Source organism: Papio anubis, chromosome 7 (assembly GCF_008728515.1).
Source record: "Papio anubis isolate 15944 chromosome 7, Panubis1.0, whole genome shotgun sequence".
In the NCBI taxonomy this organism is placed as follows: domain Eukaryota; kingdom Metazoa; phylum Chordata; class Mammalia; order Primates; family Cercopithecidae; genus Papio; species Papio anubis.
This window is the reverse complement of record NC_044982.1, coordinates 155,782,877-155,809,442: the sequence shown is the minus strand read 5'-3', so window position 1 is coordinate 155,809,442 and position 26,566 is coordinate 155,782,877. Positions and strand designations below refer to the sequence as shown.

The window sequence follows — 26,566 nt, the reverse complement described above, 5'->3', positions numbered from 1 at the left end:
GAAAAGAAAAAAAGTTGAGAAATTCAAAAGTGGATATTAAAGTACATACGCCTAAGTAACCAGTGGGCTAAAAAAGTCACAGGAAAAATTATAAAATATTTTAAGATGAACAAATATGAAAAAGTATATTGGATGCAGCTAAAATAGTGCTCAGAGAGAAATTTATAGCTGTAAACACCCATATTAAGAATGAAAGATCTCAAATAAACAACCTAACCTTCAACTCTAGAAAACAGAAGAAGACAAGCAAACTAAACCCAAATCAAGCAGAAGGAATAAAACAAGACTAACACGGAAAAAATAAAATAAAGAATAGAAAAACAATAGAAGAAATCAATGAAACCAAAAGTTGATTCCCTGAAATGGTCAACAAAATTGAAAAACCTTTAGCTAGACTGTCCATCTAAACAACAGAGAAGACTCAAATTGCTAAAATCAGGAATGAAAAAGAGGCATCACTAATGACCTTCTAGACACATTAATATAAAGGATCGTAAGGGAACACCATGAATAACTGGATGCCAACAGATTTTAAAACCTGGATGAAATGGACACATTCCTGAAAAGACAAATTACTGAAACTGACTCAAGGAGAAACAGAAAAATCTGAACAGACCTATAAAAAGTAAAGACATTGGAGTATTAATTTTTAAACTTCCCATAAAGAAAACCACAGTCCCAGAAGGCTTCACTGGTAAATTCTACCAAACTTGTAAAGAGTAATGAAGACCAATCTTTCACAAACTCTTACAGAAAATAGAGGAGGCGGGGGGTCTTTTCCCAACTCGTTCTATGAGGCCAGTTTTACCCAGATACCAAAACCAGACAACAGCATCCAAAAAATGAAGACAACTATAGGCCAAAACTACATTGACAAACCATTTCCTATTAAGATTGGCAAAATTCTAAAAGTTTAACAACTTATTATGTTGGTGAGGCTATAGGAAAACAAGGACTCATAAAATCCCACTGGAAATGCAAAATGCTATAATCTCTGTGAAGGAAAGTTTTGCAATATTAGCAAATTTCATATTTATACCCTTAATCCCAGCAATCTCACTTCTCGGAATCTAACCTAAAGATTACAGACAAATGCAAAAGGACATGTGGCAAGACTTTTTGTTGCGGTGCTATTTGTAGAGACCAAGAGCCACCCAACTGCCCATTGACATGGGTCTGGTTGAATCAACTCTCAGGCATCCACTCAGGGATTGGAACCACACAGCTGTCAAAAGAAATGAGGGGCAGCCATGTCCTCTCCAAGAAAACTGGAGAAGTGAAGTGCCAAAAGCAAAGCAAAGTGTGTAAAGTCCTCTACCATGTATGTGAGAAAGAGGCAGAGAGAAACAATACGTATATATTTACACTTAAAAAGTGAAAGGATAAAATAATAATTTTTTTTTAAGTTTACTTGTGGCGGCCAGGCATGGTGGCTCACACCTGTAATCCCAGCACTTTGGGAGGCTGAGGTGGGCGGATCACCTGAGGTCAGGAGTTTGAGACCAGCATGACCAACATGGTGAAACTCTGTGTCTACTAAAAATACAAAATTAGTCAGACATAGTGGCACGTGCCTGTAGTCCCACTTACTTGGAAGACTAAGGCAGAAAAATCACTTGAACCCAGGAGACAGAAGTTGCCATGAGCTGAGATCGCACCCCTGCACTCCAGCCTGGGCAACAAGAGCGAAACTCCATCTCAAAAAAAAAAAAAAGTTTACTTGTGGGAAAAGAAGAACGAGGGAGAAAGACAGATGCCATAGCCAGACTACTCTGAAAGAATCTTGTTTGCAGATTGGACTTTGCCAAAATGCAAATGTTTCACTTAATTATAAAACAGACTTATATTTAAAAACCAGTTCCTAAAATAATGCATGGAAATCCAATGGAAAATTCAATGAGTGAATCTTACTGGAAATCTGCCTTTAGCGTTAGTGCTATTGTTTGCTCAGACAGCTCACTGGACGCATACTAATTCTCAGACATGCCAGCGTCTCCCCACAGTTCTCGGGTACTGCGTTCCCCAAACTTGCTATGTATCAAGTGTGTAGAATAACCACACAGAGAATAATAACTTTAAGTTCTTGAGAAAACCTAACAGGACATATGCAAGGTGAAAAAGAACAGCAAAACAATGTTTTAAGCTGCTTCCAGTACTGTTAGCAATATGGGTATGTTACTTGAAACTATATTCAGGATAAAGCAAAAGAGAAAGCTTTTAATGTCATTAGGAATAAGGCTTTTAGCATAAGCAGAAAGAGACACAAACATAAAATCAAGGAAGTTAAGTAAAATCCCTCTGTTTCTAAATTTGAATTGAAAATTATCAGCATACATTCATGATGCATTTTCTTTACAGATGCGTGCACTCACACACACACATACACACACAGCTTCATAATTCCGCCTGCTGAAAAGGCTCAGAAACAATTCAGTTCAGAAGCACATCCTAGTTTCTGAATACTGTTTCTCACTCAAAGGAATCAGGGCTCCTTGGAGAAGTGCCTGAGCCCAGATCTGGGGCAAGAAATGTACAAGACGATCCCAAAACATCTTTGCATTCCAGATAGCAAAGGAGCTCTCAGAGACTCCTGGGGTGGTGTCAGAAGGATTCAGGAGCCTTTGTGAAACTGGGACCATGCGAACAACAGTGAGAAAAATAACTGCTGTGGATTTAAATGCATCAAATATGTTCAAATCCACGAATTCATACTGACACTCTGAAGAAAAGGAATGCATTAATCACATTGGAATGAGGCCAGGGAACCAACCAATTCCTCTGGAGAGGGAAACCTTTTTCCCTGTCTTTCCTCTGCAAGCTGTGCCTCAGGGTGACCAAATCTGCCCAGGGAAAGTTTCTCTTTATAGATGAATTCCAGCTAACAAATAAAGAACAGTCCACCTAATTAGAAGATCACCATTTTGCGGCCGGGTGTGGTGGCTCGCGCACTCCCAGCACTTTGGGAGGCCGAGGCGGGTGGATCACAAGGTCAGGAGATCGAGACCATCCTGGCTAACACGGTGAAACCCCATCTCTACTAAAAAATACAAAAAATTAGCCGGGGGTGGTGGCGGGTGCCTGTAGTCCCAGCTACTTGGGAGGCTGAGGCAGGAGAATGGCGTGAACTCAGGAGGCGGAGGTTGCAGTGAGCCAAGATCAAGCCACTGCACTCCAGCCTGGGCAACAGAGCAAGACTCTGTCTCAAAAAAAAAAAAAAATCACCATTTTGCAAGTCCTAGGGATATCATGGCCCTAGACAGTCATCATCAAAGTCCACCAGCATTGCAAAAGAGTTGGCTCCTAACAGAAGGACACACCACCACCAGTCTTGTCGCAGAAGTTCACCTTGAATCTGAACAGGTTTCGAGACGTAACTATTGGTCAGGAAATGCAGGGAACGAAGGAACATGAGAAACAGTATTGCTGTCTCATCTCAGAGTCCAACCAGGACCCTTGGGCCTCCACCTGGTGTGTCCCCTGTCAGCCTGGGGACTTTCCACGACCTCCTCAGGGCCCCACACAGGTGAGCACACAGGTCACTGTCCCCACACTCTCACCAACTGTGACCGCCAGCTGGCCTCATTCCCTCTGAGGAATGTGTCCTCATTCCTCACCCATGACGAGAAGGACCCCGCCCCCACAGCTGGGTGAGGAGTGAGTGGTCAGTATCCACTCTTTGCGGTGCTGTTGTTTCCTCAGACAGCTCCACAGACACATAATGATTCTCAGACCTTACAGCGTCTCTCCACAGTCCTCATACACTGTGTCCATGCACCAGGTCATCCAAGTGACTTCATGGGGGAGGATGCCTCCGGAGAGTAGGCAGTCTGGTGAGAACCCCCTTCCCCCGCAGTAGAAGTTCAACACCGCCCAACAGAAATACAGGGTGAGCCACAGCTGTGAGCCACAGAGTAGAGGCAATTTTAAATTTTCTTTTCTTTTCTTTTTTTTTTTTTTTTTTGACAGTCTTACTCTGTCGCCCAGGCTGGAGTGCAGTGGTGTTATCTCGGCTCACTGCAACCTCCGCCTCCCGGGTTCAAGTGATTCTGCTGCCTCAGCCTCCCCAGTAGCTGGGATTACAGGCACCCACCACTACTCCCGGTTAATTTTTATATTTTTAGTAGAGATGAGGGTTCACCATGTTGGCCAAGCTGGTCTCGAACTCCTGACCTCGGGTGATCCACCCACCTCAGCCTCCCAAAGTGCTGGAATTTCAGGTGTGAGCTGGGCCAATTTTTAATTTTCTAGTAGTCGGTTTTGAAATGTAAATAGAAGCGGGTGAAAAAAATTAATAACATTCTATTCAACCCAATATGTTCTAAATATTTCAATGTACAATCAATTATTATCACAAGTCTTGGCAATCCTGTGTATATTTTACATTCAGAGCACATCTCAATTCCGACTGGCTGTTTCCAGCGCTCCGTAGCCACACGTGCCTTGTGGCCACTGTGTAGGACATCTCAGCTCCCAGTTGCAGGCCGCACTGCACGGACCCTGGGGAGGAGGGTATTCTCTTGGGGAAGGTTGGGGCTCCCATTGTTTCCAGCTTATCTGAACCTGAAAAAGAACCTATTTGTCTAGGGAAGGGCCCACTGCCTGGAGAGCCACTGAATGGCAGCCGGCTGGGTTGGGGCTGGTCATTGGCACTGACCACAGAGCCTCCACACCTCCCAGCTGTGGCAGTGCCGGCCATCAGCTCACTTCCCCATGTGGCCTTTGCCCACGGCTCCCAGACTGATTTCAGATGCCCCGGATTGTCCTGACTGTGCCTTCAGAATTCCGGCCACGTAGTACCCTCCCTCAGCCCCTGGAAGGGCTCCCGATGAAGCCGTGACTCTCTCAGGCCTGAGAAGCCAACACCAGTTCAAGAAAGAAGACCCGGGAGCCAGGCCAGGGCTGCTGCTGCAGGCACTGCACCCCCCGGGGCTGTGCCCGCTCCAGCAAAGCACGTGGGAGCCCCTCACCCGACCCTCTGCCGACCACTCTGTGGGGACAGACCCCGAGTGAAACTAATGAAAGCAAAGACAGACCAAGAAAATGGCCTGGCACACGTGCTTCCATCAGAAGTTCAGAGACTCGCTGTCTGCCAGGCATGGGGTGGGGGAGTGAGCCCAGCCTCCACCTTCAGGACTCTACATACGGGCGGAACATGACAACCTGGGCACTCCCGCTCCACCCCACCTGCTCTCCGGGCAAGCCACCCTGTCACGTGGCTCAGAGTCCTCTTCTGTAAAACGGGAACAGCCCTAATTTCCCTTCCGTCCGACCTGTCTGCTCCTCTGTGAGAAGGGGGAGGTGGCCAATGCCCAAGAGCCTCAGATGCTGGGGAAGACCCAGCCCCTCTGCAAAGAGGGATAGTTCAGGGTTTGGGTTTCTTTCCTCCTGGGCTGAGAAAGCTCGTGGACAGCTGGAATAACCATGCATACTGCTACAGCACATCCAACAGAGCTCCCACCACGGTGGTTTTCAGGTGACTGTGGATGCCGGGCAGGCAAGCTCCTGGTGAAGTGGGGAGAGCAGGGATTAAAAGCACTCAGAAGGGGCTGAGAGTCATGTGGGGCTCACACTGCATTTGCAGCTGGGTTCACCCTGACCTCAGGCCCAACTTAGATGAAGAAGGATTAGCAGTAATTAATGCCATGTGCCGCCTTCTCCTGGCTCCCCGGGGAGCGAGCACTGCCCGGCTGATGAGGGGGTTCTGAAAGAACAATTGTGTCCAATTGTCTCGATTACGCAAACCCTGCTGACATTTCCAGCCAGGGAAGGGCTGGCTGGGTGGGAGGGGGACGTGGCGGGGCCACTTCAAAGGAAAAGCTCTAGCTCCCCTACCTCTCTCACATCCTAAGGCCGCCTTTGTGGATTCCACATGGAACAGCCTGGAAGCTTGGGGCCCTGGCTTCCTTTTCTGGCCTGGGAGCCAGGTCATGGGGCCATCGCTTCACAGGGATCATGAGGGCCCAGGCCCAAGTGCTCACATGCTCCTCATGGGGACTGCTCCTCTTAAAGGCTGGGCCCTCCTCACCCAGCTCCCTGCCCTGGCCAAGGAGGAGGCTGGAAGAGCCTGAGCCGTGCCCTCTCCATTCCACTGCTGTGGCAGGTAAGCTCAGATGCGGGTAAGCAGGTGAAGGGAGGTCAGGCGCAGGTATCCTCAGGTGTGGGTAAGCTCAGGTGTGGGTAAACTCAAGCGTGGACAAACTCAGGTGCAGATAACCACAGACTCAGGTAAGCTCAGGCGCTGGTAACCTCAGGGGCAGGTAGGCTCAGGTACAAGTAAGGTCAGGTGCGGGCAAGCTCCATGTGCTTCCTGGGGCCTGTTGCTCCCCTCCTCTTGAGGCTGGTTGGACAGGACCCTATGGAACAGCTGGTGAACCTGTGTTCAGCCTGGGTTCCAAGAGGCTCTCTCAGCAGAAGGGACCCACCAGGTTGATTCAGAGGGGACAAGCACTCTGTCAGCTGGTCACAAAGAGGCTGAAACCCTCTGAGCTTCCCTTGGGGCCAGCTTCTAAATCCAGGTGCCAGGGATCTGCTCAGAAGCCCCGGCTCCAGGCCTCCACTTCTTGCCTGTCATTTCTTAGCATCTTACTTTGCTTGGGGGAAAAGGTGCACCTTCCTTAGAACCCCAGAAAATGCTGAAGTTATAGGAGAAACAGCATTTACACTTCTAAGCCGTAATAGCTGATATTTTACTTGTGAAAGCCTTGGGGAAGAGATTGGCTACACAGAACAGCATCAGGAGGGGAGAGTACTGCTCCCTCTCACTGCTGGGAGGAGTGCAAACTGGTTTCTGGAAGGCAGTTCAACAACATGCAGCAAAGCCCTGCAAGTCCACACCTAGGAACCCATCCTGAGGAGAGAATCCTGAAGGGATGCCAACATTGACACAGCATCGTGTGCCACCGGAAAGCACAGCGAACAACCCAAATGCCCAGAAGCAGAGGGCTGGACACATAAATCATGGTCTGTCCATAGGATGAAACATCACACAGTCACTTTTAAAATGACAGAGAAAAAGGCATAATAACCATGCAGAATTATTGTGTTTTTCATTACACACACATGCACCTGTCTAATCTATTCACAGAAAAAGCCTAGGAATACACGGAAATATCAGTCGTTTTAGGATGGAGGCCTTATGGGTGGTGTTTGTTTATTCCTTTGTACATTTCTACATTTTTCTTTTTCTTTAATCATTTTCTATCACAAATTCATTTTCCTTTATTTCCCAGAAAATATATCTTTTGTACTTTTTATTGATACATCATAGTTGTGCATATTTTGGGGGTACGTGTGATATTTTGGTGCATGTATACAATGTGTATGTTTTTTAAAACCTTAGCAAAAATTAGCAGAAGTAGTGGGGGAGGTAAGGAGGAATGAAAATATTTGCAGGGCCAGGGGCAGTGGCTCACACCTGTAATCCCAGCACTTCGGGAGGCTGAGGTGGGCGGATCACAGGTCAAGAGATAGAGACCATCCTGGTCAACATGGTGAAACCCTGACTCTACTAAAAATACAAAAATTAGCTGGGCGTGGTAGCACACACCTGTAGTCCCAACTACTCGGGAGGCTGAGGCAGGAGAATCACTTGAACCCAGGAGGTGGAGGTTGCAGTGAGCTGAGATTGCGGCACTGCACTCCAGCCTGGGTGACAGAGTGAGACTCCATTAAAGAAGGAAGGGAGGGAGGGAGGAAGGGAGGAAGGAGGGAGGGAGGGAGGGAGGGAGGGAGGGGGGGAGGGAAGGAAGTAAGGAAGGAAGGAAAAATTTGCAGAAATTGTGTTTGGGTTAACAAGGGATAGGAACTGAGAATGGAGAAGGAAGATGAGACACATTTTCTCTGTCTGAATCAGATATTTAGGGAGGAATTAAGAATGGAGCTCTGCCTCTCTCTGAGTGCACTTGATGAATATGGGTTTGATTTTGGAAAAGACTGCCTTTGGTCATGTTCTCAAAACGCCATTGTTTTGAACTATCCAGCAGCAGTTTTAATTCATGGTATTTGCAATTATATTTATAACATAAATTGGCTATTCTCTGCAGTGTATTTTTTTAGACCCCAGAAAATGTAATTGGAAATATCAACTCCTGTTGAAGGTGTTTGCTGTAACTGTCTATGTTTTATTATTTTCTGGGAGAAGTTTGGAGTTGTGTTTGGTTTGGCTCTGTGCAACCTCATTTATTTGCTCTGTAAAGTTGACAAGCACAAGAAGTGAAATGACACTCCAGCATTTTAAGATGCAAGTCATCTTCATTCTGAACTAAGTGAAAACAAAACAGATTTTCCATCAATCTAAAATCCTCTTACTGGGGGCAGTACATGTTTTTAGAAAATAGGCTTTGGCTTTGGTTGAAAATGTTTGGAAGATGTCCTATAATTTGCGCGTGTGTGTGTGTGTGTCTGTGTGTGTGTGTGCAAATGCAGTACCTGGGAAAATGGAAGACTTCAGCCAGGGGAATAAGAGGACTCAATACCCCCAAGCCTTCCATGGCCTAGAGATTAAGGGGATTCAATGTCTTAAAACCTCCATTAAGTAGACAGTAGCAAGAGACCTGTTGCCCTCAGTGATATGCAGAGGTATCTGATGGATCAGTATCTGTCATTCTCCTCTTTTGCAAGCTCTGAGGTTAGACTCAGCCATGGGTGAAGGAATTACAGCATCCATTGGGAGCAGGCAGAGTCTAGGAAACAGATTGGTCTGTTACCCCGGATGCCCATCATGCCAGGAGCAATTTTCCCAGCCTCTTGTAGAAAGCACCTATTAGTATCTATCTCACTGCTTTTCAGAAACTGTATCTTCAGTTCTAAGTGGGGAGAAATGCATTTACAATGCTAGAGCTGACTTTAAGAAAACAAGTTAACATCAGGCCACAGTACTCCCCTCCCCCGCTGCTGAGACCCTCTTGTTGCTGTGTACCTTGTCTCCTCCCTCACGGCTTCTGGCTCCCGCTCCCCCAACCCCTGGCCCCGTCTGCCCCCACCGTGAAAGTGGCAAGCGCAGGTATCCTCCTCCCTCATCACAACTTACCCATCCTGTGTCTGCTCCCCCAGGGTGGGGAATGCCTGAAATGCCTTAAGGTAGGGGTAATGCTCTTGGAAGGTGGCCCTGGCTCTCCTGGAGACAGGGCACAGGAGTGGGCAAATTCTGCAGGCATGGTGAGGTGGAAAGCTTGCTGCTCAGGAATCATGGCCACAGTGCCCTTTTTTGTTAATCATTAAAAAGCATACTACATGAATATATAAAGTTGTAAAACCCCATAGAAGAGCCAAGTGAAGTCCTGTTTACACACTCCTCCTGATCCCCACTCTCCCATGCTTAGTGTTTGATGCGTATTCTTCTTTTTTTTTTTCGTGACGGAGTCTCACTCTGTTGCTCAGGCTGGAGTGCAATGGCATGATCTCGGCGCACTGCAACCTCCGCCTCCTGGATTCAAACGATTCCCCTGCAAGTAGCTGGGATTACAGGCGCCCGCAACCATGCCCAGCTAATTTTGTACTTTTAGTAGAGATGAGGCTTCACCATGTTGAACAGGCTGGTCTCAAACTCCTGACCTCAGGTTATCTGCCCACCTCAGCCTCCCAAAATGCTGGGATTACAGGCGTGAGCCACCATGCCTGGCCTAATGTGTATTATTCTAGACCTCTGCTGCCTAATAGAAATAGCACATACGCAACAGATATAATTTCAAACTGTGTAGTAGCCACTTAGAAAGAAAAAGTAAAAACAAATAACTGAAATTAACTTTAATTCTATAATTCATTTAACACAATGTATCTAAAATATGATTGTTTCAACATGTAGTCAATACTAAACACGTACTAATGAGGTATTTTATGTCTTTCTTTGTTGTTCTAAGTCTTTGAAATCCTCCTACACACCTCATTTTCAGCTCTCATGTCACAGTGAACACTAGCGTGCCATCTCACACTCACAGCGTGTCTCCATTCACCCTGGCCACATCTCAGGGGCACAACAGTCTCAGGTTACCAGGGTCTACCATGCAGGACAGCTCCACTCTCGAATATTGGGAAGTTTGTTCTTGTGGAGCTGGATCACGCCGGAAAGATTTTACTACAATTTTTTTTCAATTCATAATGGAGATGTTTATACTTTAGAGTTCTATGTTAGTCTTCTTCATGGTTGCATAGTCCATGATTTGGTATATCGTTGTTTTAATCAGTCCCCAAGGTAGACTCACACAAAAGTGGAGGTTTCCAATTTTTCACTTAGTTTAAAATATACTGCAACAAACATCCACACATTGCCTATTTACATGCAAAAGTATTTCCAGATGATAGATCTGTAGAAGTGGAAGTGCTGAGTCAAAGACAAGTATGCACCCGTTGCTCTGAGAGGCAAGCCAGTCCTTAGCCAAGTCGGCCACCCATCCGCCTTGGGTTTGGACCTTGTTCCCTTAGAGGTAAAAGCAAAGAGTTGCACTGGATACCCTCCATGGTTCCTAGATGCTCAGTTCCATGGCCCGAAGGGTGGCGATTGCTGCCAATGCCTTTGGTGGATGTGGTCTTGGGTGGGTGGGTGACAGCTGCCTGCTGCTGCTGGAAGGCAGGCCTGGATGGGGCAGACAAGCAAATCGACCACACACACCTTGTCTAGGTCAGCAGAAAACACTCAGAAAAGACCCCAACTCTTTTATTTGTAGAATTGCTCTTTGGCTACTTTTCATGAATATGGATCATTCATTAAATGTTATCATAGTAAAAGAGCAGAGCAGCAAGGGGCCCGGCAGTCTGATTCCCGTGCTGGCAGCCTCCACCGTCACGCTGAGCTATGGTGAAAGCCTAGGGTTCCACCCGCCCTCCCCTCACTCCTGCTGATGTGCACCCTTTCCCCACCCTGGTGGCCCCAGCAAACATCACAGTCCTTGAGGGCCAGGAGGCTTGGGTACCCAGATGCCCACACCTCACAGGCCTAGTGCCTGGGCACTCTGGTGAGGCACTTCCCTGGACTGTGGGAGCCCTGCTAGAGGAAGCTCGAGGGCAGGGACCTGGATGGGTAGTAAAGGACAGAGAGTATCTGGAAAGAAGAGGGTACTACCTGTGGGAACCAGGCAGGCACAGGAGGCTGGCCCTGAGCCTTTGCGCCTCTCTCCTGTGGACACTGGCTGCACCCACTTAGCCCCTGAAAACCAGACCAATGAGGGGAGCTCCTTAACACAACACCTTCCCAACTGCTATGCTCTTCTGAGTGAGCTGGCCAGGTGACATTGGCCAAAGCAGGAAGGGGAGCTGTTGAGAGGCCCCAAGATCCTTGCTGGAATCCTCAGGTTCCCAGACAATCAGGGTAGACCCGGTGATGGGAGAAGGAGATGGGGACACGCATGCATCCAAAGCTATGAGATTCTGCTTCTCTCTCCTCTTTTTGTTTCTTTTATGATATGTTATTGCTAAATAAAGTATTTTTAAAAGTGTGTAAGATGTCTGCACACAGTTTAGAGAATGATAAAGCAGATCCGGGTGTTCTAGTATGGGGGGCCCTTTCCCACTGCACTCCGTCCCTCCCCGAGGCAGCACTGCCTGACTTCTGCGGGGCTCGTTCCTGGCTTTGCTTGCTCGCTTGCTTTCTTTTCTTTCTTTCTCTCTCTCTCTTTCTTTCTTTCATTTCTTTCTTTCCTTTCTTTCTTTTCCTTTCTTTTTCTTTCTTTTCTTTCCTTTCTTCTTTCTTTTTTCTCTTTCTCTCTCTTTCTTCCCTTCCCTCCCGTTCCGTTCCTTCCTTTTCTTCTCTTTTTTTATTTTTATTTTTTTGAGACAGAGTTTTGCTCTTGTCGCCCAGGCTGAAGTGCAGTGAAGCTACCTTGGCTCACTGTAACCTCCACCTCCCAGGTTCAAGCGATTCTCCTGCCTCAGCCTCCCAAGTAGCTGGGATTACAGGCACCCACCACCAGGCCTGGCTAAGTTTTTTTGTATTTTTAGTAGTGATGGGGTTTCACCATGTTGGCCAGGGCAGTCTCGAACTCCTGACCTCCAGAGATCCACCCACCATGGCCTCCCAAACTGCTGGGATTACAGATGTGAGCCAATGCACCTGGCTCCTGGCTTTTCTTTATGTTTCATTTAGTTTAGTTTTGAGGTTTACATATTTTTTACATTTATTTATTTATTTTGAGATGGAGTCTCACTCTGTTGCCCAGGCTGGAGTGCAGTGGCGTGATCTCAGCTAACTGCAACGTCCACCTTCCAGGTTCAAGCGATTCTCCTGCCTCAGCCTCCCGAGAAGCTGGCTACTCGGCTAATTTTTGTATGTTTAGTAGAGACGAGGTTTCACTGTGTTGGCCAGGTTGATCTCGAACTCCTGACCTCAGGTGATCCACCTGCCTCAGCCTCCCAAAGTATTGGGATTACAGGCGTGAGCCACCATGCTCAGCCATGTTTTTGAATAATTTATTGAGATGAAATTTGTGTCACATAAAATTGACCACTTTCAAGTGACCAATTGAGTGGTATTTAGTACAGTCGCAAGGTCGTGCAACTACCTTGTCTCTCTGTCCTTACTTCCAACACTACAAAGTAAAACCCCCTACCCATTAAGCAATTCCTCCCCATTTCCCCTCCCCGTGGCTTTGCCCCTGGAAACTAGTTTGTGCTTTGCCTGTATGGATTTATCTATTCTGAATGTTTCATCTAAATGGAATCATACATATGTCACCTTTTGTGCCTGGCTTCTTTCAGTTAGCATCGTGTTTCCAAGGTTCACCCATGTTGTGGCATGCTTCAGAACTTCATTTATGTGGCTAAATAATATTATTTTGTTTGTATAACATATACTACAATTTGTTTGTCCATTCATCCACTGATGGACATGTGAGCTGTTGCCACCTTTTGGCTGTTATGAATAGTACTGCAATGCTACATGTTTATTTGAGTCTGTTTTCACTTACCTTGGGTATATACCTAGGAGTAGAATTGCTGGGTCATACGGTAATTCTGCATTTAACTTTCTGAGGAACTGCCAAATCATTTTCCAAAGTGACTCTACCATTTTACATTTCCACCACCAATGTCTAAAGGTTCCAATTACTCCACATCCTTGCAAACACTGGTTACTATTTTTTATTTTGGGATGTTTCTTATTATAATCATCCTAGGAGGAGTAAAGTGGCACCTCATTATGGTTTTGATTTGCTTTTCCCTAATGTCTAAAGATGCTGAGCATCTTTTCATGTGTTTGTTGGCCATTTGTATATCTTCATTGGAGAATTGTCTATTCAAGTCCTTTGCCCAGTTTTTAATCAGGTTGTCTTTTTGTTGTTGAGTTGGAAGAGTTCTTTTATATATTCTGGATATTAGACCCTTGTCAGATTTTGATTTGCAAATATTGTATTCCATTCTATAGGTTGTGTGTGTGTTTGTTTTTTTTACTTTCTTAATAATGTCCTTTGATAAATTTGATGAACAGTGTTTGATTTTAATGAAGTTCAACTTACCTGCTTTTTCTTTTGTTGTTCATGCTTATGGTATCACATATATCTATTGGTCATGAAGATAATGAAAATTCACACATATATTTTCTTTTAAGAGTTATATGGTTTTAGCTCTTACAGTTTAGTCTGATCCATCTTGAGTTAATTTTTATAGCAAGTGTGAAGTAGGGATCCAAATTCATTCTTTTGCATAAGAATATCCAATTTTTCAAGCACTATTAGTTGAAAAGACTGTCTTTTCCCCCATTGAATTGTCTTAGCACCTTTGCAAAAAATTGGTTGGCCATAGATATATGGACTTATTTCTGAAATTTCAATCTTATTCCATTGGACTGCATGTCTGTCCTTATGCTACTACCATACTTCTTTGATTACTGATGCTTTGAAATTTGGAAATCAGAAAATGTGAGTCCTCTAACTGTTCTTTTTTCCAAGATTGCTTTGTCGGCCATGTGTGGGGCTCATGCCTGTAATCCCAGCACTTTGGGAGGCCAAGGCGGGCGGATCACTTGACGTCAGGAGTCAGAGGGCAGCCTGGCCAACATGATGAAACCCCATCTCTACTAAAAAAAAAAAAAAAAAAAATTAGCTGGGCATGGTGGCATATGTCTGTAGTCCCAGCTACTCTGGAGACTCAGGCACAAGAATCACTTGAACCTGGGAGGCAGAGGCTGCAGTAAGCCGAGATCATGCCACTTCACTCCAGCTTGGCAACAGAGCAAGACTCCATCTAAAAAAAAAAAAAAAAAAAAAAAAAAGATTGCTCTGTCCATTTAGCCCATTGCAATTCTTGAACACAGGATATCTTTCTATTTATTTATTTATGTCTTCTTTAATTTCTTTTAGCAAGGTCTTGTTGCTTTGCTTGTACAAGCCTTTCACCTCTTTGGTTAAATTTATTTCTAGATACTTTCTGATTTTTGATGATATAAATTGAATTGTTTTTGCTGTACAGAAATACATCCAATTTTTGTGTGGAGATCTTTCACCCTCCACTTTTGCTATATTAGTTTATTAGCTCTAATAGCTTTTTTTATGGATTCTTTGGGGCTTTTCTTATTTATTTATTTATTTATTTATTTATTTTTTTTGAGACTGAGTCTGGCTCTGTTGCCCAGGCTGGAGTGCGGTGGCCGGATCTCAGCTCACTGCAAGCTCCGCCTCCCGGGTTCACGCCATTCTCCTGCCTCAGCCTCCCGAGTAGCTGGGACCACAGGCGCCCGCCACTTCGCCCGGCTAGTTTTTTGTATTTTTTAGTAGAGACGGGGTTTCACCTTGTTAGCCAGGATGGTCTCGATCTCCTGACCTCGTGATCCGCCCGTCTCGGCCTCCCAAAGTGCTGGGATTACAGGCTTGAGCCACCGCGCCCGGCTCTTATTTATTTTTGAGACAAAGTCTCACTCTGTCACCCAGGCTGGAGTGCAGTGGCACGATCTCAGTTTACTGCAACCTCCACCTCCTGGGTTATAGCAATTCTTCTGCCTCAGACTCCTGAGTAGCTGGGACTACAGGTGTGTGCCACTGCACCTAGATAATTTTTTTATTTTTAGTAGAGACAGGGTTTCACCATGTTGGCCAGGCTGGTCTCGAACTCCTGACCTCAGGTGATCTGCCCCCCTTGGCCTCCCAAAGTGCTGGAATTACAGGTGTGAGCCACTGCGCCTGGGCTCTTATTGTTCTATTTTGAACTTCATCTGTATTTCTAAATAATGCATTGTTTAGCTTCACCTGCTTTTGAACTTTATACAAATGGAATCACACTGTGTGTATCTTTGACAACTCAATTCTTTTCCTCTGTGCTGTGTTTGAGGAGTCACCCATATGGTAGCTGGAGTTTGTCTGTTCTCGCTGCTGTGTGATAATCCAGCGGGACTATACGGCAATGTACTCGTACATGCTACCGTGGCTGGGCATCCAGGCGGCTCTCTGTTGAGTGTTTACGAACAGTGCAGTCTCCTGGAACATACATACATGCACAAGTATATCTGGAGTAAACCTCAGTGTGGAAGTGCTGGGCTGTGGAGGATGTGCCTGCTCCACTTCCTGAGACAATGAGAAATCGTTTTCTGTCCTCCTCAAAGAGGGAGGCTCAAAAGCAAATGCCCATTTTGGAGAAAACATTTTGAATCTGCCAAAGGAGACCCTGAGTAACGAGGGACAGGGCTGGGGGTCTGGGCGTGGCTGCCTGGCCGCGTGGCCGGCCTGGGCTGGTGGCTCCACTGTGATGCTCCATCTCCTCTCTTGGTGCCACTCGCCTCCCAGGGCCCCTACCAAAACCCTGACTCCTCCATAGCCCCAGTTTCTTCATTTGTAAAACCAGGAGAGCTGGCGGTCTCTGCAGACTTACAACGCACACATACCACACCTTTATTCTGTGAGACAGTCACGGTGGTCACCACAGTAAAGAAATGAGATCCCGCACTCTGCCTTCCCCTGCTGTTCCCACTCCCAAGAGCATTTTCCCCAGAGCTCCTGCCTGGACCAATCCTCTCATCCCGCAGGGCTAAGCCAATGCCCCACCTTACCCCACCCCTCAAGAGCCTCCTCATCTTCCAGAGAGAAGAACCTTCTCCCTCATCCCGGCCCCTCCTGACCCACCTGGGAGCTCCGAGGGGCTGAGTCCCCTTGACACATCTGGAGCCGGCAGAGCCCACCACGTAAGAGGGCTCTGCAAGCTAACCGTTGAGCCACGTGCATGCTGGGCTTTTTGTGTGACATTCAAAGTGGTCCAGGTTACACAGGCCCCACGGAACTTTTGAAGATTATTTTTTTCCCCATAACCCTCCCAAGTTTTACAAGCTGAGTTGTGAGGTGTGTGGGAACTATAAATATACGAGCAGCCCAGACACTGACCATGAGTCACCAGTCACTGCAGACCACACTGGGTTAGGAGAGTCCCAGAGGAACACAGCGTACATATGAACCCCTTTGGGGGGTCTCGCCTGCCCTCACCACCATGTGCCACCCCCCATCCTTCTCTGCAGGACCACTCCCACCTGGCCTGCCTGCCAGGAGCAACCCCTGCTGCTCACAAGTCCAGCCCTTCAGGAGTGCCCGCCAGTGCCTTTCCCTGCCCTTCGGATCTGCCCCATCCTGGGTCTTCATCCCTCAGAGCCGACTGCTGCGAACTGGCCAACCTGCTAAACCTAAGAGGCGCTCACTGACTTCACATGTGTGTGCTGGTCCCCAGCAGCCCCAGAAGTGCATTTAACAGGGATGGTGACATTGTCCACAAAGGGCAGAGTGGGCAAATACTTGCAAAAGCCTTGGAAAAACACAAACCAAGACTTACGTCCAGCACTGCTAGGGCTGATGATTGGGCTGTGAGTTCTGGAGTGAAGGGTTTCTGTCTCACTGTGTCCCATCTCCAGGACAGCGGGTGAGGCCCGGGTTTCACTCTCAGCTCTGCCATCCCACTGGCCTCCTGCTTCCTTGGCCATGGATGAGAGAATTGCAGACAATGTCATGAGTCCACCCAACCTACCCAGCAGATCCCAGCCATTGAAACAGAAGCAGAACTCTTACCCTCCTTGCACTTTTTTTTTTTTTTAAACCAGCTAATGCTTAAGAAACTTGAAAATCGTTTACTGAATACAATCTCTGCTAGACATTGGGCTTGAAGTTGTACACACTTAATCACACTTAATCCTTACAGAAACCATGAAAAATCAGCCTCATTACCCCATGTCATAGACAAGCTAATCAAGACTCACGAAAGTTAAGTAAGTTGGCCAAAGTTATAAAGAAAAGAAATGGTGGATCTGGGAGCTGACTTAGGTACGTCTAAATCCAAAGTTCTCCTTCCACCACACTGTTTATACTGTGTTTTTACTTTAAGAGCCACTTTCAAAGCTTAAACCCAAAGAAATGACCTTAATAGTAAAGGTTTCCGGCACCATTCAGGCCTGTTGGGAAGATTTTTTTTTCCAGGGTGCAGATTCTTCCTTTTTTTTTTTTTTTTTTTTGAGATGGAGTCTCTCTCTGTTGCCCAGGCTAGAGTGCAGTGGCACAATCTTGGGTCACTGCAACCTCCGCCTCCCAGGTTCAGGTGATTCTCCTGCCTCAGCCTCCCGAGTAGCTGCCATTACAGGCGCCCACCACCACACCCGGCTAATTTTTGTATTTTTAGTAGAGATGAGGTCTCAACCATGTTGGCCAGGCTGGTCTCGACCTCCTGACCTCATGAGATCTGCCTGCTTTGGCTTCGCAAAGTGCTAGGATTACAGGTGTGAGCCACTGCGCCCGGCCCCAGGGTGCAGTTTCATATGGAAAATACCACATGGAATCACTCCTAGAAAGCAACAATGCCGGGGACAGCCACACTGGGGAATACCATGCAGCTGGTTGAAGGGTGAGGAAGCTCTCTGTGTAACGACTCAAAAAGACTCCCATAATTGTTGCTAAGGTTTCCTTTTAAAAAGTCCTTAACAAGAGCATGTGTGTTGAGAAGCAGGAGAAAATAGCTGAAGGGAATGCACCAGAGTGTTCACGCAGGTTACCATTGGGGGCTAAGGTTGCAGAGGGAAAAAAAGAATCACTTTTTTGTTTCAATATCTCTGTATACTTCCAATTTGTTCCACTGAGCACATATTAGTCTAGGGTTTTTTCATTTATTTGTTTTAAATTTTAAGCAAAGAAAAACCACACACACACACACACACACACCATAGTCACTTCCCACCCTGACACGGTGCTCCAGGCCAGTCCAGGATCATCTGCCCCAGGTGACATCAGCTCCCTGTGCACCACACGGCACAGGTGTCCCTTCACAGGGGCAGGCAGGAGTGCATTCCGCGGTGTTCTGGGACCCAAAGCTTACGCATTTTGGGGACACCATATTGAGGAAAATGATACTAATCTATATCTAAAGTAAGCTCCAGGCATTGCAGAGGTGGTGCAAGTGTGGGCCCTGGAGCTTCCTCAACCATGCGGTGAACCGTCCCAGGGCAGCTGGCCCTTCTCATCAATTACACACTCTCCCCAGCCAGTGACCCCACGCCTCCTCGAGTTACAGCACCCCCGGGCGCCTCTCAGGCCTGTCTCGGTCCCCCATCCACCACAGCCCAAAAAATGTGAGGTTGCACACAGGCCTCCCCGCTGTTCTCCAGCAGTGATGTGGGCCAGTACGAGAGGTCAGCAGACCATGGTCACCAATGACCTGTCACAGGCACCAAGCCAACTCCTACTGGATTCTGTGGAGGAAGGAGCAATATATACTTCATAGACACTTACCAAATTTCCTCCCGGATTTTGAACCAAGTGACACAAGTTAATGAAACTTCTACAACCAAAAAAACATTGACTATATATAAAGCTTCCCACTACCCGACATGTTGGCCCACCATTGTTAACCCTCAGAAACCCACCCAGTTGGGGACACACTCGCCGCATGGCCAGAGAATTATGAGCTGCCTGGAAATGACCACTCCTATTGCACAATAATGCAAGACCATAAGACAAACAACACCAGCCTGTCTTCAGTTTCCATACTGTGTTCATCATGAATTTCCTGCATTGATTTTTATTTTTTAAAAATACGGCATTAAATGTCACTTATCCTAATTACCGGGTTTCTGATACCCCAGATGAGTGCCTCACTTGCCTCACCCTCAATCTAGCCCTGCCCATCACCCAAGAAACCACTGGGAGCCCAACTGCATCCCGCCAGCGCACCCATCTTCCAGGTACTTTGGCCAACAGACTTCTGGTAAGCAGACGCTGATCTCCTCCTAGGTGTCCAGGTGGTAACACTCCGGTCAGGTCACCTCCTCTGACACATGCCCCCAACACGATGAACTTAACAGTTTTTTGAAACCTTGGCTCGGAAGGCCCCCACAGATAGCAGGAAGCTGAGTGCAGCACGTATGGTTAATCTCACATGACTGCCCCCAAATCCCAAGGGGACTTAGCGTGAAATGCCCACCATAGTCCCTCAGTCTGGCATGTCCAGAGTTTGTTCCCTCGGATGTTCAGCTGTGTCTGGAGTTTCTTCCTTCTGGTGGGTTTGTGGTCTTTCTGACTTCCAGGGTGAAGCCGCAGACCTGCGCAGTGGGTGTTATAGCTCTTAAAAGTGGTGCACACCCAGAATAAGCAGCAGCAAAATTTATTGCAAAGAGCAATAGAACAAACCTCCACCCTCGAACAGGACGCAGCAGCTTGACCCTGCTGGCTAGGGTGGCCAGTTTTTATTCCCTTATTTGGCCCCACCCACATCCTGCTGATTGGTCCATTTCACAGAGAGCTGATTGGTCCATTTTTACAGAGTGCTGATTGGTGCATTTACAGACCTTTAGCTAGACACAGAGTGCTGACTGGTGCGTTTTTACAGAGTGCTGATTGGTGTGTTTACAAACCTTTAGCTAGACACAGAGCGCTGATTGGTGTGTTTACAATCCTTTAGCTAGACAGAAAAGTTCCCCAAGTCCCCACCCCACTGAGAAGCCCAGTGGGCTTCACCTCTCACAAGGACTAGAGTGGAGCCCAGATATCTGCATTTCCAGTTTAAAATGTTGTTTTAACTGTGGTAAAATACACATAACATAAAATTTACCATCTTGCCAATTTTTAAATGTACAGGTTGTGTTAAGTACGTTCACATTGTTGTGCAACCAATCCCCAGAACTCTTTTCATCTTAGAAGACGGAAACTCCACCTGTTCCTCCCTCCCACCAGCGCCTGGCGGCCACCATTCCATTTCCTGTCTCTATCAGTTTGACTGCTCTAGGTACTGCATATCACACAGCAATTGTCTTTTTGTGACTGACTTATTTCACTTAGCACCATGTCCTCAAGGTCCATCCCTGTTGTGGTATGTGTCACAATACCCTTCCTGCTGAATCATATTCCATTGTGTGGATAGATCACATTTTGTTTATCCACTCATCTGTCAATGAAAATCTGGCTTACTCCTATCTCTTGGCTATTGTGAATAATACTGCTATGAACACAAGTGTAAAAATCCCTATTGAGGCCAGGTGCACTGGCTCACGCCTGTAATCCCAGCACTTTGGGAGGCCGAGGCCTGTGGATCATGGAGACCATCCTGGCTAACACGGTGAAACCCCGTCTTTACTAAAAATACACAAAAAATTAGCCGGGTGTGGTGGCGGGCACCTGTAGTCCCAGCTACTCAGGAGGCTGAGGCAGGAGAATGGTATGAACCCACGAGGTGGAGCTTGCAGTGAGCCAAGATCGTGCCGCTGCCCTCCAGCCTGGGGGGCAGAGCAAGACTCCACCTCAAAAAAAAAAAAAAAAAAAATCCCTGTTGAGACCTGCTTAACTGCTGGATCATAGGATAATCCTGTGTTTCGTTTTCGAGGAACTGCCATACTGGTTTCCACAGTGGCTGTACTCTTTTACATTCCTGCCAGCAGTAAACAAGTTTTCCAATTTCTCCACATCCTCGCCAGCACTTGTTATTTCCTGTTTTTTCAGAGTGTTCATCCTAATGGACATGAGGTGGTATCTCACTGTGGTTTTAATTTTTATTTCTCCAGTTAAGATGAGTGATGTTGAGCATCTTTTTATGTTTGTTGGCCATTCATACATCTTTTTTGGAGAAATGTGTAAAGTCCTTTACCCATTTTTTAATCAGTTTGTTCATTTGTTTGCTGTTACTGGGTTGTAGGGTGTTCTAAATATTAATATATTTTTAATATTAATCCCTTATCAGACATATGATTTGCAAATATTTCCTCCCATTGCATATGTTGTCATATATCTACGTTTTTAACAACCTCACTTGGACCAGCAGAGGAATGCTTTGAAGAACGCTGGCACAGGATCTGTGGGCCCCTTTCTAGAAGCAAGTTTCTGGGCTGGGTTCCACCTAGGAGCAGGGCGCAAGGGGAGGAGACAGGGAGGAGTGCTGGCACCACTCAGCCCCTGGGGCCCCTGTTAGGAGAGGTGGGGATGCTGACCTGAGCACCCACATGCACCCAGAAACCAGGGCCTTGCCCATTTACAGGGCACATCATGTCCCTGGTCACCACCCCTAGAAAGAGCATGGTGCCAAAAAGCCAGGGCCACGCCTGGGTCCCCTCTGTGATGGGGAAGGGAGCTGCACACATCTGCAAGGCGCAGGTTGTGTTAGAAGCACTTGCCTGGCTTATCTCTGCGTGACCATGGAAATGGGGAGCAGTGGAGTCTGACGCCAGTAGGTGCGTGCCTCACAGGAGCTCCCTGCTGTGCTGGCTCCACCTGAGGGGCTAAAGGCCAACCTCACTGCTCTCCCTCTCCTCCTCTCCCTTCCTCCCAACCTGGGCTGATGCCCCATGGTTCTCCCCACAGCCCCCAGGTGTTCACCAGCGGTCCGACCCTTTTCTTCAGGTCCAGCAGATGCCCTCGCTGGAGTTATCTGCTTGTGACAGCACTTGTTTGTGACCAGTGTGAAGGCAGTTCTCTGAAGGGTGAGAGAATTACAAAATCCAATACCCAGACTATTTTCCTTTGCTTTTCTCCTGGGAACGGTCAGAGATCAGTGATCGTATGAGTTAGTCCCACAGGTCTTCACTGCAGAACATTGCACACCCATCAGTCTGGGCCTGGGGTCTTTCTCTAAGTGTGAGGCCTTGGCTGCGGGTCCAGGGTACCTTTTCTGTCAGTAGTAAAAAAAAAATGAGAAGCAGATATCAAAGGTTCAAAAGCCTGACCCTGGCTGCTGTCTGTGTGGCCAGCCTGGATAATTCAGGGTCTGCATTGCAGCCTTCTGTTTTTGTTTGGTTTTGTTCTCCTAATTGAATATTTGCACTAACCAGGTCAGGGCTAACTAGTAACACCCTGCATTCTGCCCCAAAAATCAGCAACCCCATTACCCGTGATGAGGGTGGCCTGGCAGGAGGCAAAATCGACAAGTGTTCCTGGTATCTGGCCAGCACCACCTTGAATTAGGACATCAACACATGTGATTGGATTGTAAATCATGTAATGACAACTGCAATGAAAACTCCAAAAACAAACGGGCATGTGCTCACATTTTCACGGTAAAACTCCAACAATGTCGACAAAATCTACTGTTTGCATTCTGATACGACTTTCTTCCATTTTGTGATCTTTTTATTGCTCTTAATTACGACTGTTAGCATTAGAGACACACCCTCTGACTCCATTATTTGCAATTGCAGCTTAAATATGCATATGTCCTAAATGATGGAATGATAACCAGCAGTGCCATTGGAAAATGAAAATATCAGTGATGCTGCAGAAATGCCAAAGATGTAACTATGAGGCTGGACTTGGAACTGGCCATAGTTGGGGAGACTTTGGACTGAGGCATCCTGGTATTGGCTGGGTGACCCTCGGCACATTCTCCTTTTCCTGTTTTTTAAAATAAGCTATGTTAGTCTTTACAAAATTAAAAACACAACATGAACAATGAAGAAAGTAAAGAAAAAGTCTGTATCCTCTCCCACAACCACAAAATGAACAAGTTAATGAATTTCCTTCCTTTCTTCCTAGCCTTATTTTGTATTCACTATAAAAAGAAAAAATGTTGGCTGGGCACGGCAGCTCACACCTGTAATCCCAGCACTTTGGGAGGCCGAGGCAGGTGGATCACGAGGTCAGGAGTTCAAGACCAGCCTGGCCAACATGGTGAAACCCCTTCTCTACTAAAAAATACAAAAAAAAAAAAAAAAAAAAAAAGTAGCCAGTCATGATGGCGGGCGCCTGTAGTTCCAGCTATGCAGGAGGCTGAGGCAGAGAATTGCTTGAACCCAGGAGGTGGAGGTTGCAGTGAGCCAAGATCACGCCACCGCACTCCAACCTAGGCAACAGAGCTAGACTCTGTCTCAAAAAAAAAAAAAAAAGGCCAGGCGTGGTGGCGCACACCTGTAATCCCTGCACTTTGGGAGGCCAAGGTGGGCGGATCACGAGGTCAGGAGATGGAGACCATCCTGGCTAACACGGTGAAACCCCATCTCTACTAAAAATACAAAAAAATTAGCCGGGCGTGGTGGCGGGCGCCTGTAGTCCCAGCTACTCGGGAGACTGAGGCAGGAGAATGGCGTGAACCCAGGAGGTGGTGGAGCTTGCAGTGAGCGGAGATCACGCCACTGCATTCCAGCCTGGGTGACAGAGCGAGACTCTGTCTCAAAAAAAAAAAAAAAAAGAAAAGAAAAGAAAAAATGTCTTATTAAGAGCACTTTTCACAATAGCCAAAAGTGGAAACAACCCAAATTCATCAACTGATGAATTCATGTAATGGAATATTACAGAGTCATAGAAAGGAGTAAAGTCCTGAGCTGCACTACCTGGATGACCCTTGAAAACATGACGCTGAGCAAAAGGAGCCAGACACAAAAGGCCACACATTGAATGATTCCATTCATATGAAGTGCCCAGAATAGGCAAATCCATAGAGACAGAAAGTGGATTTGTGGTTGCCGGGAGCTGGGCGGGGTCAGGGAGGAGTGAGGAGTGACTGCTAATGGTTACAGGCTTTTTTTAGGGGTGATCAAAGTGCTCTGGAATTAGGTAGTGGTGATGGTTTCACAGTCTTAGAACTGTATGTAAAACGCTGAACTGCAGACTTTAAAAGGTGAATTTTAGGGTATGTGGATTATATCTCGATTTTTTAAAAAAGAAAGCACAAAGAAAAATATCACTGTCTTTAAAGATCCAGCTCTGTTTCCTGGACTCTAGTCTTATAGGAGGGTCTCTTGGTGTCCCCAGAGGAGAGCCCCTGGGAGAGAAGAGGGTTAGAAACCCGGAGGGAAAGGGAACCCTGGCCCAGGAGACACGTAGGCTGCGACCACCTCCAGCATTTCCTGCAAGCCAGCCCTGTCACCTTCCTGAGGACGGTGATGATGAAGCAGAGGACACTAGGTTTCAAAGCTCTTCCATGCATGATGTCACTAGGCTCTCACACCAGCCTGTGGGGCAGACAAGAGGGGCATCATTGTCCTCATTTTGCAGGTGACGCTCCACAAGATGGAACCGAGGTGACCCTCAGCTGGGCCCTCCTACCTGTGCTCTCTGCAGCTAGGGACAGGAGGCTGCATGTGATGTGACCTGAGAGAATCCCTGAGAAGCCAGAGCAGGACTCTCAGCTGAACCACCCAGAAATGGCCAGGTGGACCGAGGCCAGGACCATTGGCAGTGGCAGTGGAGTGAGCGGGTGGGAGGGTGGAGCAGGAAGGAGTGATTGTGGCTTTTCATCCTTTCTGCATATGAGGCTGGGCGGCTTGTGCTCTGGCTGGCAGGCTTGTTTGATTCTCCCACATGAAGAGTTTCAGGCACGCAGGTGCTGCCCCAGGTGGGGCCCACAGGTGCCCATAGGAGCCAGGCAAAGGCAGGTCCCAGGGAGCTGTCAGTGCAGATGTGAGAACCCGCTGCCACCTGCAGCCGTGCTGGGACACCAGCCAGCGTTCCCACATCCTGAGGGCTTTCAAGAGAAGCCATAAGTATAATCTTCCTCTTGGTTAATAATGGCAGCTAAATGTAGTTTTTATAAAAGGGTCAAACCAAGCCCATATGTGGGCCACATGTAGCTGTGGGAATGAGAGTTTGAGTCGTCTGCTCTAAATATATATACAAAACAGGCAGTTTCTTCTGGATAAACTGGTCCACACATCATTCATTTCATTGTGGGGTTTGCTTGTTAATTTTGGCCCAAGACACAGGGCTTTGAGTAAACAGAGCCTCGCCCGGCAGTGCACCAGCTCTTACATTCAGAAGCCACTTCCCCGAGCCATGTCTTCCCAGACCAAAGTCACACCCTGTCTTTGCAGCCTCCCTCCTTGTCTCAGTCCAACCTTCTCAAGGTATCCCCCCTGCACCCTCCTGTACCCCTCCTTGTGGGTCACCCCCACCTGTGTGTGTAAACACCTTCTAGAAGATCAGATTGTTAAAGCACCCCATGACCCTTCATTCCACTCCAGCTCCCCCCATTTCTGGGCTCCCCTTCAGGGGAAGACTTCTCCTCGGGGTTGACACTTGCTGTCCACACTTCCCCGGCCCTCTCGCTCTAAAACAACGTAAACACCCAGAGAATAACATGACAATGTGCACCTGAGCAACCCCCACCCAGATGGAACAAAGGTTTCCTTGGCCATGTTTGTAGCTGATATTTCTTTCTTTAAAAAATAAATAAGTACAGAACTGGCAGAATATTTCCCACTGCCCTTTAGCCTGCTCCTCTTGGACTTTCTTCCCGCAGCCTCCCCGTGGCCCTTCATGGACACGTGGTCCTGGCTACAGAAGAAAAATCGCTGGGTCCTCAGCAGGGCAGTCATATTTGATAATGACCAGGATTGCATTTAAATCTAGTACCTCCCCGATACTGTACAGATATGCTCCCAGCTAAGGCTCAAAACCACTCAAAGCCATTTCTGTTTCAGAGATGAGAAAATCACAGCTCAGAGGGGTTGGGGGCATGGTGGCAGTGCCAGCAGTCCGCCTCCAGGACGACCTCCACTGTCCCTTCACTCAGCCAGTGTATGCAGACTTCCCAGCGGGGACGAGCGCTTTTAAAATCTCAGTGGGATTTCTATCTCCAGCGCCAGCGCTCCTATCATCCTCATCCAGCACAGAGGCTTTCAAAATAACCATTTCTGATGGACTGGATTATTTAGCACGAGTGGGCAGTATCTCACCTCATGGGCGTGGGGCGGTTCTGAAGGGTTTGTGAACAAACCACAGGAAGCCTTGCTCTCTCCTTTAATTTCACAAGCACAGGTGGTGGCTCCTGCAGGGTCTCCCCTGCAATGGGGTTATCGTTGCATTGAAACTTGCGTGACCAATCTGTAAGGAGTCAGGGCGGGTTCAGCCGTTTGTTATGACCTTGGCATTGTTCAGCCTCAGAGCGTGGCAGGAGGGGAAGGAGGAAAGTTTGACTGAGGGGCCTCCACCCATTGCCTTTCACCTGCACACTACATCTGAGCAGATTCGGGAGACCGGGCTCCTCCCTGGGTTAGCAGTGCCTCTCCTGGGGTAACCTGGCTTACTTCGTGTTTGCCCTGCTGGCAAGTGCAGGCTGCAGGGCTCTGCTGCTGTAGGTGGCATTACCAAGGGCTGAGCAGGTGGCACTGCTCCACCGGGAGATTGAGTAAACCACTGAGTCATTAGGAGATGTTGAGCTCTCGCCAGGCACTCCTGGAGGCACAGGGGATCCAGCAGAGAACTGAAGG

General features: G+C 47.3%; 1 protein-coding gene across 1 annotated transcript in view; it reads left to right on the top strand.

Moving 5' to 3' along the window:
- Positions 1-6,008: 6,008 nt before the first annotated feature.
- Positions 6,009-26,566, top strand: part of LOC116275885 (transient receptor potential cation channel subfamily M member 1-like) — a 42,122-nt gene continuing 21,564 nt past the window's right edge. The window contains exon 1 of the mRNA XM_031668885.1: positions 6,009-6,100. The gene's annotated coding sequence lies outside the window, so the exon portion shown is untranslated. The remainder of the gene's footprint in view (positions 6,101-26,566) is intronic.